Genomic DNA, 16423 nt, shown 5'->3' on the forward strand with positions numbered 1-16423 from the left:
TGAACCCAATAGGATAGAAATTTGACGATCTTGCCTTTGGTTTTCAGCACGTCAGTCATTGAGCAGACGAGCTGAGTGTTGGGCTGGGGTTATTGGGAAGTCTGCCGTCTCCATCTGTGTCCGGAGAAGAGAACACACACATCGGAGCTTTCCACTGCACGACTTTGAGCTTCCCGAGACCGTCAGCCTTGGCTTGGCTCTTTCTACTGCTCTATCCCAACACGTGGTCCCTAAAGGTTCTGTCCTTCAGCGGGATCTCTATTCCAAGAAGGAGTGGTACTCAGAACCCTTAACCACGGCTCACAGCATAGACACTGACCGATCGGAATGCACGCCAGCCGTAAACAGCCATCAGATGCCTGCCCGATGAATAAGCTTCCTCCAACCCATTGGCCAGTTGAATCCATGTGATCAGTTCATCAGCTAACTTCCCACTGACAGCCCGTGGGCTCTCAGATTTTCAGCCCTGACGAATCAACTGGACTTCCACCTCCTTCAACGCCAATAGGACAGAAAAGCAATTCTATAGCCACCCCACTTTCGTGAAGGTCTTTTGCCAGCAGCAAAAGACCCCAAATGTTGTATCGGCCTAGGCACGTGGTTCCAGAAACAGAAACTGGTTCTGCCTGTGGCAAAAGATGAGATGACCACTGTCTGTGTGGCAGGGAGCCTGCAGCGCTGAAGGGAAGGCTGGAGGCGCAGGTTCACGCGAGGCAGGGGCGACCCAAGGGGACTCAGCCAGCCAGGCCCTCGGGCGCTGCCAACCCTGGGATTTGTGTCACTCATTCCGAGTGTAGTGTGAGTCAGGAGCACCTGTTTGGCCAGCAGTGCTGGGAGAAAGGGAGAAAATCGCCTTTATATTTGGCCTCTGCAGCTGCAAGAGGAGACATTTCTTCCACCAGGGCTCCCATAATTGGACATCCTCAAAAGATGGAAAGAAGGTTCTAAAGTTGGGAGGGAAAAAGAAAAACAACACACCTGAATTGGAACCAGGGACCTCTAGATTGTCAATCAAACGCTTCATTCAGAAACAACCAGTCTCGTCTAATAAGTGTGTTTCAATTCTGAACTTTAAAGCAGAGTTGAGGGGCACCTGGGAGGCTCAGTCGGTCAAGTAGCTGACTTTGGCTCAGGTCATGACCTCACGGTTCGTGAGTTCGAGCCCCGCGTCAGGCTCTGTGCTGACAGCTCAGAGCCCGGAGCCTGCTTTGGATTCTATGTCTGCCTCTCTCTCTGCCCCTCCCCAGCTTGCTCTGTGTGTGTGTGTGTCTCCCTCTCTCTCTCTGCCCCTCCCCTGCTTGCACTGCCCCCCCCCCTTAAAAATAAATAAACATTAACAAGAAATTAAAGCAAAGTTATCAGTTATGGGCAGTCACCACACCTAGCAGTATGGTGCCACTACGATCTGTCACCACCCTAGCATGCCCACACCTTCCCTGCCTTTCCTGCATTCTCTCCCCTCTGCACACCTGGCCACTCTCCGTGCCTACAGCCCATTGATGTTCACCACCAGAAGGTTGTTTAACATTACATAGTGTTGTATGTTCCAAAATACTTACTTGGAACCACTGGATGTTACAATTGAAGTTAGCGGAGGGGTGGTGGGATGTGTGCCTCCCCAAAGCAAAAGTTCCCAGGTACCTCCTGTGTCCGACTAAATCATAATCCCTAGGGCTCATCTGTTTTTTTTTTTTTTTTTTTTTTTTTAACTAAGGTCCCTAAGTGCGTGCAGGCAGGCTGGGTAACCTGTGATCATAAGGTAAAGTTTGAAGAGGAACTTAGGACCTTCTGTCACACATATGTCATTCATAACAGCTCCATGACATGTGCCGCATCCCAGAAGTCACCTGAGAAAAGGAAGGTGGCAATGGAGAGGACTTTCCAATAAGCAGGACCCTAACTTAGGTCACTTATTTGTCAATAAGGTAAGCCACCTACAGGGGGCACCCGGATTTGAACCGGGGACCTCTTGATCTGCAGTCAGGTGCTCTGCCCCTGAGCTATACCCCCTTACTGTGGTCCTGCTCCTCATTAGCATAGTTAACCCGTGACACCACACCCAAGCATTCCACAGTGTCCTGTACATTCTATTCACTCTTGGTCAGCCAATGAAACTGGCAAGCCCACTAGAAACTGACTGGAGACCACCCTCTGGCCAGGAGTTCACCCTTCCTCCCCACACCCCCCCCCCCCACCACCCAGAGCTTCTGGCTGGTCAAATAGCACTTTTCCATTTTGAAGCCACAATCTGAATTCCTCCCATAAACTGCAATCTCCTCCTCACCCCTTGCTCAGTACCTGGGGGGTGGGGAGAAGGGAGAGGAAGTGTAGGAATCAGGCCTGTTATGTCCATAATAACGCTTCATAACAAACCATCCCCAAATTCAGATGCATGCAACAATAAGCATTTCTTTTCATGTTCATAGGGTCAGCAACATGGGTGACAACCAGTAGATCTAGTCTGAGCTTGACCTGGTGGCCCTGCTTCAAGCTGGAGGTCCATCTGTGCTTGGTTTCTTTCTTTTTTCGTTTTTTTTCCTGTGCTTCATTTCTTTATGTGAGTTGGGCACAGGTCTGCTCCAAGTCTGTTTCTTCCTGGGTCCAGGTTGGAAGAGTCACAGCTAGCAGGGAAAATTTTCTCATGGCAGTGGCAGAAATGCAAAAAGGTCAAGCCCAAGCACGCAAGCAGATTTCAAGCCTCTGTTAGTATCACACGTGCTAATATCCCATCAGTGAAAGCAAGTCTTAGGACCTACCCTTAAATCAAGGGCAGGGAAATCTATCTTTTTTTTTTTTTTTTTTTTTTTTAGAGAGAGAACGTACGTGCAAGCAGGGGAGGGGTAGAGGGAGAGGGACAGGGAGGGAGAGAATCTCAAGCAAGCCCCATGCTCAGACTAATGGAGGGCTCGATCTCACGACTGTGAGACCATGACCTGAGCCAAAATCAGGAGTCGGATGCTTAACTGACGGAGCCACCCCAAACCTGTTCCACTTCTAATGGGAGGATGTGAAAAGTCTTGTGGCAAAGGGCACACATAGAACAAGTGCAGAACTGGGGCCAACATTTTAATCTACCATTATTTGCCCTCTTGGTCATAATTACTTAAATCTCTTCCACGTGCATAAGGTACTCAGCCTCATCCCAAAGCCCCCAAAGCCTCATTCAGTCAGACGAAGTCCAGGATCTTATGATATACGTTAGATCCAGATGAGGCTTCTCTCGATCCAGAGACCTATAAGCTTAAGAAACAAATTATCTACCACTCATACACCCAAAGTCCAGCGATGGTGCAGGAACAGACTTACGGCAGTAAATGTTTACGTGCAATGACTGATCACAACGGGAAACACATGGCCATAGACATTGAAATGCTAGGCATAAGTGGCCACGCTCCCCTTTTGCCTTTTGTTACAGACAGAGCCTCCTTCTAGATACCAAATTCAGTATTTGCCAGCCTTTTTACAATAATATTGTATAACAAACCACCCCAAAACCCAGTGGCACACAACATACGCGTTCCAGCAGTAGGGAAAATTCCTTGAGTCAGCTCTGGTTCTGCTACCTAGGGAGAGCTCCCTGCTCACTGTTCTGCATGACTCATGGGCCCACCCTCTAAGACGTCTTCCTTTTTTCCTTCCTCCTTCTCTGAAATTTCTGGAGAGATCATTGGAAAACATGTCCTTTGTTGTGGCTAGGCATTCTTCTCAGTTTGCTTCCCCCTATGGAATGCTGGAAGCCCAGGCCCTTTTATTCTCCAGTCTTGGTAACTTTTTTGTCCAGGCTAGTAATGTTTTCGCCAATACAGCTCTCTCAAGAAATGTGTGGGTTTTCTATGTATTTGACTCCACATGCCGAAAGCCATGACCACAATTCTCTTTGATGTATGCTCTCCCTCCAGCTCAATTATAAGTACTTGGGCACATCCTCAGTCTTTCTAGGAATACTTTTGTCCAGCCGAGAGGATATACTTAGTATCGGCTTAATTCTTCAGTGCTCTTAATGAGGTACATCTAAGCTATGAGCACATTAAGCTTGATTTGGTTTGGGGCTATGTCTTACTGGAAGGCTCTGGATTTAGCCTTTTGGCTAAAGTGATGTAATAACAGCCTCGCCTTTGTTTTGGACGGGATGGTTTTATTTTTCTCACTACACAATTCTGAGCTATCTAGATTGCCTCTAAATTCTGACTGCAAACCAGTAAGTTGTCTTCTGAACTCAAATCTTTTTTTTTGCAGTACTTTATCAAAAACAGCCTGTAACAAAACAGCTCATGCATTCAGTATTTTTCTTCGTAATATCCTACCGCTAACACTACAAGTTCAAATGCATTTTCTGCCTTCCAGGTTATCACGAGCCCGTTTTCCCTGCCCTCAATAATAGTTACCCCACTAACTTCCCACTAATTCCCCATGCTTCATCATAAAGACATGTCATGTACTTTAGGCTTTTGTTATAGCAGGAGGCCCCTTCTGTGTGTCAATGTTAGTATTTTCCAGTCGTATTCATAAGAGTGTTGCAAAAACGCCCCAAAGCATTGACACACGACAATAAGCATTTATTCTCATGCTCATGGGTCAGAATATTGAATGAGAATCAATTGATAGAGGCTGGGCTTGGCTGGGTAAGCCCGCTTCAAGCTGTGGGTCCAGAGGGCGTTGGCCTTTCTAGGTGAGTCGCGCTTAAGGTTGGACCACGTGTGTTCTTTCTGGGGCCCAGGCTGAAGGGGCAGCAGCTCACAGGATAAACACATCTCACAGTAATGGCAGAAATGCCAGAGGGCACACTCAAATTTGCAGGATGATCTCAAGCGCCCACCTGCATACACCTGCTAACATCCTGTTGGCACTCACACGATGTGCCAGTTATCAATTTTTTGACTCCTGGGTCCAAATTCATGCTTCCATACCTGCCCTACAATAACGGACTGGCTTCCCTACGCCTTTCTCCTTAAGCGAGCACAATGCTAAGAGCTGTCAGTAGAGGGCGCCGGAGGGATGTTCAGGAGAAAAGGGGCTTGTCTCCCTCTTCCCTGCTACGTGTTGTTTTGTTCTGTTTCGTTTTTCGTTTTTTTGCTTTTCCTTCCCCTTGGTCTCTGCTGCAGGGTTGGTCAGTGGTGTGGGAATGTGAGGACCCAGGCACGCACCTGGGGAATGAAGTCCCACGGTGGACCCGATAGCCCCAGCTGGGCCGGTGACCATCACCCTGGGCCCTCCCAACTCCGTGTGTGCACCTGCCGCCGCCGGCCACCTGGCTGGCCTCTGCCCCTCAGAAATTTGATACCAGGAACCTACCATACTTCAGTATGTCAAGGGAGAAAGGACGCCTGAAAAAACACCAGGGCCTGGGGAAAAGAGGTGGGGAGGGCAACTGATGACATTGTATAGAATGTGGTAGCTGGGAAGCCACTCCTCTACGAGAGGCAATAAAGCAAAGCTCCAGCAGGGGGCACCCGGATTTGAACCGGGGACCTCTTGATCTGCAGTCAAATGCTCTACCCCTGAGCTATACCCCCTTGCATGGAATGAGGTCCTCTTTACATTATTTCACCTGTGACGCCGCACCAAACATTCCATAGGGCACTGTAAGTTCTGTTCATTCCTGGTCGGCCTGTGAAGCCGGCAGGTGCACCGCAACTCACTAAAGACGGCTATGCAGCCATAACACCGCCTTTTCGATTCCCCAGGGACCCTTCGCTTGTCTCCTAGCACTTTTCCACTACAGCCACACCTGAACTGCAGGAGGCACCAGGTTTCTGTGGACCCCAGCCCCCCCATCCTTCCTTTCTTCCCTCCTCCCTCAGCTACACCTGCTCTGCCCCATCCTCCCCAGCCTCACCCTTGCTTGCTCTCTCGCCCGTTTTCCTTCACATCTTCCCCCGTCTCCCCAGCCCAATCCCCTCCTGAGGCAGTCTCCCAGCGGCTTGGTTGGGCCCTAGAGAGGCAGGAGCCCCTGAATCCTTCCTGCAGCACAACAGAGGAAGCTGGCGAGAGGCATAAAGGCTGCTATTTGGAGACCCACAGCCCTGGCGCAAGGATCCCTGGTTTATGGTCAGAGATAGCTCTTTCTTCTGCCCCAGGGGCAGCAGAGCCCAGGCCCTGCATGTACCCACGCCCCCACTCCCACTCCCTCCCCACTGCCGACCCTCACTCACATAGGGAGGACACACACCAGTCCTTCCTAAAAGGCACCAGCACAGTAACCTATGTTCTATTACATGGCATCAGAGACCAGTGAGATTCACTTTTCAGAGACCACAGAGGATACTGAGCTATGCAATGGAAAATGCGGTAAAAGAGGGGAGATTCTTGACTCGTTCCTGTGCAGCTTACTTGGATCATTACTGCGTTACGCGGATAACATGTTTCACTTCAAAAATAGAATGTAAATTCGAAATAAGTATTCCAGTGAGAACAAAGCAGCGCCCCATCCAGGATGTTTCTAACATAATCAACCTGCTACCATGTTGCTGGCTGTTTGCCGGCCCTATAAAACACCATCTTTTTATTAAGGGAGGTGATTGGAAAGCTGGGCACCCTTCCCTGGGGTGGCCATGTTCCCCCGTGAGGCGAAATCCATTAGGCAGAGCTGGTTCCTAGCCTCCCTGCCCGAAGTTCTGGCCTTTGTTTCTGAGGCCATTGAATAAGCCCGGGATGGATGTGAAGATCCCACTCTTTTCCGATTCGTGTCCTATCTTTCATGCATGTGACAAAGATACTGTTAATTTAACTGACATTATAAGTCAGTAACCCACAGGATCAAACCCTACTTTTGGCTGGAGGCTTTTTCAGTTATTTAGGGGTAAGAGATCAGACTGTCTGTGCCTGGCGCTGGGTAGAGGGTTTACACATTTGACCTGCGTTTTATTTCTCTGAGTCCCAATGCCAATAGAATTAGCCACTTTAATATATATTTTCTTACTGTTTTATTTATTTTTGACAGAGAGAGAGAGCGTGAGACAGAGCATGAGCGGGGGAGGGGCAGAGAGAGAGGGAGACCCAGAATCCGCAGCAGGCTCCAGGCTCCGAGCTGTCAGCACAGAGCCCCACGTGGGGCTCGAACTCACAGACTGTGAGATCATGACCTGAGCCTAAGTCAGATGCTCAACCGACTGAGCCCCCCCAGGCGCCCCTAGAATTAGCCACTTTACTGTATGGTGTCCCCTGGTGTTCTTAGCACATCAAGGCCTGGCTCTCATCATGCACTTCCTTCCACGAGACACTGGCAATATTCAACTTGCCTGCTTTGTCAGTGTGTGTCAATGACTGCCAGGTCCCAATTTGTGAATAACTAGCCAGATGTTCACTGCTTTTAGCCCCAACAAGACCAGATGATCGATGTCATGTCCCCTTCACCTCCTGCACCGAACTCTGGTATCAATTTTCGCACTGCCAGCATTCTGTCTCAAAAACAGAAACTGATAATGGCTAAATGAAACAAACAAGGAAATTACTGGCACAATGACAAAAATCTCAGACCACTAAAGGAAACCTAGAGATCTACGCTCAGAAAATGGGCAGAATTAAAGGACAGCCGGTGGGGGGGGGGGGGGGGGGGGGTCAGGATCATTTACCTCCAAACAGCATCCTGGTTAGGGGGCTGATAATGCCCCCACTGTGCACCGGCTGCAGCCATCAGCCCCGCTGCCAATGCCAGAGCAGTGGCCCCCCTGGAGTAAATTCCAGACTCTTCCTGCTTGTGTGTACCTCATTCCATGTTCCAAGTCTCCATCACGTGCATGGGATCGGCTAAGCCCTGCTGGGGTTTGTGGGAGGGCAAAGTCTGGTACTTTTGCCTTTTGTAGTATAGTTATATCCTGGTTTCCACCAGCCATGCACAGCTCTGGATCCCCCCAAAATGGAAAGGAATTTCAAACGTTGAGGGTGTAAGATAGTTACAAATATGTACCACAAGTATCATCAGTGAGACTGAATCAATGGCAGGATGAGGAATGGAGAAAATTGTGTAGTGCTACCAGAGACTGGGGGAAGCTTTCTAGCAAAGGCCTGACCTGCTGCTCCTCTCTTCCCCCCCCCCTTTTTTTTTTTAAATTCTAGTGTAGTTAACATACAGTGTCATGTTAGTTTCGGGTGTCCTGTGTAGTGATTCAACAATTCTATACAATACTTGGTGCTCATCAAGGTATGTGCACTCTTAATTTCTCTCTCCTCTTCTTGCTGGAAGATGCAGTTATTGGGAATGCCAACACCAAGTCTAAATAGAAACGACAGCAAGCCCATACCATGGAATATTATTCAGTGATTAAAAAAGAAATGAGCTGTCAAGCCACAAAAAGACATGGAAGGACCTTAAGTGACTATAGCTAAGTGAAAGACGCTGACCTGAAAAGGCTATATACAGTATGCTTCCAACTGTATGACACTCTGGGAGAGGCAAAACTATGGACAGTAAAAACATAGGTGGTTGCCAGGGATTGCCGGGAGGAGAGGGATGAATAGGGAGAGCAGGGGGGATTTTTTAGAACAGTGGAACTATCTTTCATGATGCTAGTAATTGTGGATACATGGCATTCTGCGTTGGTCAAAACCCATAAAACTGCAGGAATCTTACTGTAAATTACAGGGTATTAATAACGTATCAATATGCATTCACCAATTTTAACAAATGTACCACACTAGTGCAAGGTGTGAATGACGCGGAAACCGGGGCGGGGGGGGGGGGGGGGTAAGGTGAGGGGGTATAGGAGAACTCTCTGTACTTTCTGCCCAGTTTTTCTGTAAACTGGAAACTGCTCTAAGAAATAAGGTCGGCAACATACATATTTTTAATGACAGCAGGTGGGGACTCCCTGGATTGCGAACCAGAGACCACGAGATCTGTGTTCAAAGGACCCACCGAGGAGCCAGGGCGCCTTGCCCCTGGCCCGCAATCGGTATCCAGAGCTCTTAGCATAGCAAGTCGCCCACGTCTTCCGTGGGCTCGCCTCAAGCCTGGGGGGTGGGGGGGTCTGCTGCATGGCGGAGGGGCCCCTTTCCTGCCAGGCCTCCCTCTGCACCTGGCAGCTTCTCAGGCCCCTGCCCAGGGCACCGGCTTTGAGAATCAAACACATTTAGGCGAAAGGTCCTTTAAAAATCATCCAGCGTAGTCTTGCCCCACACGCGTCCGTCAGATCATCTAGAGCGGGTGGGGTTGGAGGAGATAGGGGGAAGGGCAGAAGGGTGCCAGGTTTTCCCGATGGGCCCTGCCCAGGCCTCCCGCATCAGAGTCCCGGCTCCGAGGCCTGTGATGTCTCGTGGCTGCGGCTTCTGTGTGCGCCCCGGCCTCCTGCCTGCTTACTCACTCGGAAGGAGAAACAGTGCCTGAGATCACCAGACGTACACGTGGGCCAGAGGGTCGTGGCAAAAAGGTCTGTTTCTGGGCGGGCAATGCGATTTTCCCGCAGCAAACCACTTCCCGAAGCAGGAGATGCCCTTTCCGGCCTTTCCTCCCGCTTCCACTTCCGGTCTGCTGAGCCGTCCACAGGAAATCAGCCCAATTAAAAAGCCTCCTAATTAATAGGTAGGGTGAAACAATTAAAAAGCCTCCTAATTAATAGGTAGGGTGAAACCACTGCCGGGACCGGGGATGACGCGGAAAGAAAACCTCCAGGGGGCACCCGGATTTGAACCGGGGACCTCTTGATCTGCAGTCAAATGCTCTACCCCGGAGCTATACCCCCACACACGATGTTAACTTCTAACTGACATCTTTTAACCTGTTGCAATACCCAGGTACCTTCCAGGACACTGCGACTGTCTTTCACTCAGGGGGCCTGCAGAACCTCATCGTTCAGAGTGATGCCCTGAGTGATGAAGCTTCCCCTTCATTTCCCACAGAGCTCGGTTCTTGTTTGATTTTCCTCTACTGTGCGAAAGCAGTTATCACTCAACCATCTTGTCCCTTGGTTCTAGTACCGCCTTTATTGCCTTATTATAATCAGGAAAACATTCTTCTTTTAAAAAGCTGTATATTCAAGTGAAAATATATACATAAGTAAAAGAAAGTAAAATTAAATAGATCTAACGGGCAGATCTGTATTTTAGTAGACCTTCCCCCCACCCCCCATCTCTCCCCAAAGTAAAAAACTCAAACTATATCTCAAATCACCACAGCCCCAAATGTACTGCTTGCATTGTTAAATGTCTATGGATTTAAAAAACATAAATATTTTCAGATTAAGCCCGGGATGGTCATAATTATCAAGGATTGTTTGAAATGTATATTTTCTAAATCATGGAGTTCCTTCCTTTACTGTGTGTGCTATTAAAAAAAAAAATAAGTTGTAGTTGAGAATTATAATCCAAAGTAGTAAGCACTGATATGCATAACCTTTTAGCTGTGTAGACACTTGAACCATGGCATTTTGAAATTAAAACTTTCTTTTCTCTTTGGTGAGATGAATAATTGAATAAAGTTGTCTTTATTGATATTTTATGCTATTATAAAATAAATATTTTTTACAGATGAAGAAAAACAACCTCCAGCCTAGAATTCTGAACCCAGGTAAACTAATACTTAAGCACGAGGGCAAAGGAAGGGCTTGTCAGTTGGGCAAGACCTGAGCGCGTGTATTAGAGCAGAACCCCACCATCCACAGCGGACAGAGAAAGGAGATGAGCCCTGGGGAGAAACAGGGACATGAAAAGTCCGTGGGTGACCCTCCAGTGGTACCTGCAGCCTCCTCCCAGAGCCAGCATCTCACACCTGATACCCTCATGCAGAGAACGAACAGGCTTCTCACACCAAACACAGAGGGAAGCGAATGATGAGTTCTCACTCCCAACCAGCTCCCTGCTCCATCCGTGGTGCCCACCTAAGTGCAAGGATTTCCCCCAGCAACCAGGGCCAAACACCTGCCAGCCACTGTTGGGTCACCTCTTTCTTTTGCCTCCAAAGCCGGCAGCGAGACCTGTGGGCTCCGCTGTCAGATGTGTCTGCATCTGAGCGGTTCTCTTGGCCCCCCACTGGGACCTGCGGTCAAGGACCAGGGTCCGGCCCCCACCTGGCCCGTCCTGATACTCTCCTCACAGGTCTCCCCCTTCTGTTCTTCCCCTCCTCCTATTTCCACCCAGATGATTGTTTCAAACATGAGTGAGACCACATTTCCTGGTCTGCTCAGTAGCTTACCGCCCTCCTTAGAACAAAATCCAAGGGCATGCTATAGCCTATGGAACCCAGGGTTCTAAACCCAAAGTCAGGAAGAGTGGATCCAGGTTCTGATCCTATTAATAAAGGGCTTTCTGTCGTAGGAAGACTAGTAATCTTGAATCCCTGTAATCAGATGCCCACCGTGAATGGCATAGAGACTAGCGACTCTGGGGCCCCTTCCAGCTATAAATGTCGGTGTCAGTGCTTTTCCAGAAAAAGCAGGGAGGTAGCTATAGGGAGGGGAAACTGTTGCTTGTTTTGCATCAGAGAGATAAAATTGTAGTGAGGAAGGCTTGGCAGCTTCCAGGAGGCCCAGCCAGTGAACGTTTGTAGTGAAAATTTATAGGGATGTTGGGTGTGGCTACACAGGTAAAAGGTATTACTTAGGCCCCAACCTACATCAGGGGGTATAGCTCAGGGGTAGAGCATTTGACTGCAGATCAAGAGGTCCCTGGTTCAAATCCAGGTGCCCCCTGCCGGCCCTCACTTTTGTTCATTGAAGCTGCTATTAAAGATTCAGCTCCTTTCCCTAATAGGGAGCCTCAGGATACTAAGACTTTCCAAATCTGGAGGAAAAAAAAAAAGTCAGGGATAACTTAAAGCTTTGTCACCAAGCACCACAGCCCCAGAGTGATAGATTCCTCCAACTCTGACTTCATGTTTCACTTACCATGGGTCTTTTTCCGTATAGGCTTAGGATTATTTGGTCTACATGTTTTCATCGCTCCAGTCTGTGGTATGCTGGTAAATATTTAACAACCAGCTCTTGGGGGAAGAGCATGGCTGATTTTTAGTGTTTTCCAGTTTCACGGTATAAACAATCTCACCGTGGCCAATTTCAAGCTACAAACGTAAGATCACTGAACATGGAATTGGGAAGGTGTGCTAACAAGTGACTCTCTGCAGCAAGATCGGCTCTGGCACACCACTGTCCCTAATCTGTCTTCCCCAACGAGGCAGCAATGGACTCTTTGACCCCTACTCTATCCTCACGATGCTGACCGACATCAGAGCAGTGGCTGATATCCATCTGATCGGCCATGGAATCATCCATTCGCTCAAGACATATTTGATTCCTACTCGAGGCCGGACACAGGGAAGACAGAGCTGAGCAAGAACCATCTGTGGTGAGTAGAACAGCCACATGAAGAAACGGTCAAGTGAATAACAAGAATAAGCTAAACAGAGGAGAGGGTTATTTTATTTTATTTTGTATGTTTTGGAAGAGAGTGCTGTTTTAACATAAAAGGATTTCTGATACCAGAAATATGCTAGATTAGATCATCTAAAATTCCTCCTACCTCAAAGCACCCAGAAATGCAAGATAAAATATAGCAAATATCCTTTCGTAAGTATAACTGAGCTGTCATGACAATAAAGGGTGTCTTGGGGGTGGGTGGGGGGATGAACTAAAGTTGTGACCCCAAGAATGCCCATGGCTGTGGTGAGACGGCCTAGGTGTTGAGTTTTAACAGCCATGTGGATCCAGAAGGTTAGGTCTAGACTTGGAATCCCCTCCCCCATGTAAAGTCAGACTCTCAGAGTCGCACCATTAGTAAAAGGGCAGGCTAGTAAAACACCAGCACAAGTAGACAAGAGGTCCTTGTCTTTTCAGGGGGGAGGGGATAATTCCCCTGAAAATTTATAACTACAAAGCTATTCTTGTTAGAACTTTGAATTTATACTGCCTGCAGGGTTGAGAAATTCCCCAAGCTAAAAGTTAACAGAAAAAATGTGCCCAGGCTAACAATGATTGTGGGGTACCCAGAAGAAGCAAACACAAACTCTGAAGGGCACATCAGCAAACCAGGCCCCACAGAATTCCCACGGATGAAACCTGGCTTAAAACGGGTTCACAACTCAAAATAATAAAACATATGAGGATCAGCCAACCATGAGTGAAAGCCATCAGACAAAATAAAGGATGTCAGATAAGAGAATTATCATATAGATACTATGAAGTATGGTTAAAATTATTATTATTTTTTTAAATGTTTATTTATTTTTGAGAGAGAGCAAGCGAGCAGGGAAGAGTCAGAGAGAGACGGAGACACAGAATCTGAAGCAGGCTCCAGGCTCTGAGCTGTCAGCCCAGAGCCCAACACAGGGCTCAAACCCACGAATGGTGAGATCATGACCTGAGCCGAAGTCGGACACCCAACCCACTGAGCCACCCAGATGCCTCAGTATGGTTAAAATTATTAAAGACATAGGAAATTGAATATATAGGAATATGTGACTTTTAAAAAGATGAAGCAGACTCATATAAAATGAAAAATACAGGGGCGCCTGGGTGGCTCAGTTTGTTAAGCATCCGACTTCAGCTCAGGTCATGATCTCATGGTTTGTGGGTTCAAGCTCCACATCGAGCTCTGTGCTGACAGCTCAAAGCCCAGAGCCTGCTTCAGATTCTATGTCTCCTCTCTCTCTCTCTGCCCCTCCCCTGCTTGTGTTCTCTCTCAAAAATAAATAAACATTAAAAAAAATTAAAATAAATAAATAAAATGAAAAATACAATAACTGAAATTAATAGTATAATAGTGGGTTAGACAGAAGAGAGATTTGTGAGTGAAATAGAATATAAATCTTAAAAAACTACCAAGAGTGAAGCACAAAGGTCTAAAAAAATGCAAAACAAAAAAGAGTGGTTAAGAGAGGTGCAGAATAAAGACAAATGTCAAATATGAATTCTGCAAGTATAAATTATAAGGAGGAAGAGGAAATTATATATAATTATATATTATATATAATTATATAATTATATATTATTTAATATATATAAATATATATTATATAATATATAATTATATAATATATTATTTAATATATAATATTAATATTATATATTATTATTACATATAATAATATATAATAATTATATATATATAATATACAATTATATATATATAATTATATAATTATATAATTATAAGTATCCTTATAATTATAAGGAGGAATATTAAATAATACGATAGCTGAGAAATTTCCAGACTTGTACAAAGACCTCAGATTTAGGAATAAGTTCTGAAAAAGATAAATTCACACCCAGGCACATTGCAGTGAAACTTCATAATACCATAGACAAAGGGATGATCTTAAAAGTGGCCAAAGAGAAAAGACAAATCATGTACAAAGGAATAATAATTAGAATGACAGCAGACTTTTCAACGGAAACAATGATGGTTGAAAACAATGGAATGAAATCTTACACGTCAAAGACTATAAGTTATAATTCTCTACTCAGCTCAACTATCATTCAGGTGTGGAAGAAATATAACTGAAGGCTTTTAGTTCTAAGATTTCCTTGCTGAAAGAACTTTAAAACTTGTAATTCAGAAAGAAGAACACTGAACCCAGAAGGAAGGAAAAAGAGGCAAAAGAAAAAATAGTGAACAAAGATACCAGTGAGCACACTGGTAAATCTAAATAGCACAGATTAAACAAGACGAAAAATGAATTGGGGGGTGCTTAAAAATAAGACTGAACTAAAGAGAACAATTACACAGAAGACAAGGGCAATGATGTGATTGAATTAATATATTAAAGTCCTTCCATTGTGTGAAAGGAGGGTGGAAATGCTAATTAATGTGAGACTGTATCAGATCAGGTGGTGTGTGTGTAAAAATTTAGAGTAACCCCTAAAAGTATAGAAAAAGAAGACTAAATTAGATAAATTTCAAATTAATAGAAAGAGGTGAATCAAGGTGAATTCGTCAAAGGTGAATAAAGAAAAAGTGATCAATCCAATACAAGAATGGAAAGAAAGGCATAGAAAAAATCAGAATAAATAGAAAGCAAAAATAAGATGGTAGAAATGAATCAAAATATATTACTAATCACAATAAATGCAAATGGACTACTTGCCAGTTAAGATAGAGGTTGTCATTATGGATTCAACAACAAACTCTAGCTACATGCTCTTATAAGACACCACCTGAAACATAAATATACAGAAAGTTTGAAAGTAAAAGGATGGGAAAATATATATCAAACAAATACTATCCAGAATAAAGTTAGTTTTGCTATATCATTATCAAATGAAATGAATTATAGATTAAAAGTACTATTACGGCAAAGAGTATTACCTCATAATAGTAAAATGGACTGTCCCAGGAAAACACAATTCTATACTGTATACACAGTATCAAAATATATAAAGCAAAAAGTATCAGAAATACAGGGAGAAACTGACAAATGCACAACATAAATAGATTTTAATACATCATTCTTAGTAACTGATACATCGAGAAGCAAAAAATGGTAAGAAGGAGAGGACACAAACAACACAATCAGTAAGCTTGATTTAACAGATCAAACTAGATCCTACAACCAACGTTAGCACATACACGCTCTTTCAAAACAAACACAGAACAGTTTCAAACATTTATTACATCCCTGACTACAAAGCAAGTCTCAGAAAATCCTAAACAAAAGAACATCACGTACTATATTCTCTTAGTACAAGGTAAAACTCAATAAGGAAAAGAAAACTTTGAAAAGGACCCATACATTTGGAAACTAAAAAGTACAATTCAATAACCTCGTGGATAGAAAAAGAAAATAATGAAAACCAGAAAATATTTTTAAATTGCAGCCATTTTCACGTGGAGGAGTGGACAGTACCATTTATCTTTAGGAGGAAGCTGGCCAATTTATTTGGGAGAACTACAGCTGGCTAATTCACCAAAAGCCAATTCACACAATGGCCAGGTAGCCAAAGGCCAAATATGATGAAACTAGACCACTGAATATCAATTTGCTGAAAACCAAACTGAATGATTGAGAATCTTTAAAAAATGTGTTCCAGCTACACTCCTGCCTCTGTCTCTGTGCCGAGCTGCCAAACACACACTTCCAATGGAATTCAGGAGAGTTCTCCACAACCACTTTGCAATGCAGATACAGAGGCAGGGCTGGATGTAGGAACAAGGTCAGAGGTACAACTAAAAGAGATAGGAAGGAGGTTCCTCAAGCACTGGGAGAGCTGGCCACTCAGCAGATTGAGCTTCGGCAAACTGGTCATTGAGCAGACTGGAAGCTGGCAAATCTTAGCGACTGCTGACCCAGTCTACAAAGGGGGGTCTCAGCCTGGTCGGGTAGGGGGCGGTTGAGTCAAAGAGATGCCAAGACTCTGTACATCCTATAATAAAGGTGTGTCTTGGGTGGAGAAATTACTTTTTTCTAAGTTGAGGGATTTTAGAGACTGAGGGTGGGGCGAGGGGAGGCACTGGGAGAAGGGACACCCTGGCTACTGGGAGGAAACCTATCTCAGCACGA

General features: G+C 45.5%; 4 non-coding genes across 4 annotated transcripts; 1 reads left to right on the forward strand and 3 right to left on the reverse strand.

Annotated features, from left to right (window-relative positions):
• Positions 1–1938: 1938 nt before the first annotated feature.
• TRNAC-GCA lies at positions 1939–2010 on the reverse strand. The gene has a single exon. It is a non-coding gene; the product is annotated as a tRNA-Cys (tRNA).
• A 3431-nt stretch (positions 2011–5441) lies between these two features.
• On the reverse strand, positions 5442–5513 carry TRNAC-GCA. The gene has a single exon. It is a non-coding gene; the product is annotated as a tRNA-Cys (tRNA).
• Positions 5514–9605: 4092 nt separating this feature from the next.
• On the reverse strand, positions 9606–9677 carry TRNAC-GCA. The gene has a single exon. It is a non-coding gene; the product is annotated as a tRNA-Cys (tRNA).
• Positions 9678–11549: 1872 nt separating this feature from the next.
• TRNAC-GCA lies at positions 11550–11621 on the forward strand. The gene has a single exon. It is a non-coding gene; the product is annotated as a tRNA-Cys (tRNA).
• Positions 11622–16423: the final 4802 nt, after the last annotated feature.

Source organism: Panthera leo, chromosome A2, assembly GCF_018350215.1.
Source record: "Panthera leo isolate Ple1 chromosome A2, P.leo_Ple1_pat1.1, whole genome shotgun sequence".
In the NCBI taxonomy this organism is placed as follows: domain Eukaryota; kingdom Metazoa; phylum Chordata; class Mammalia; order Carnivora; family Felidae; genus Panthera; species Panthera leo.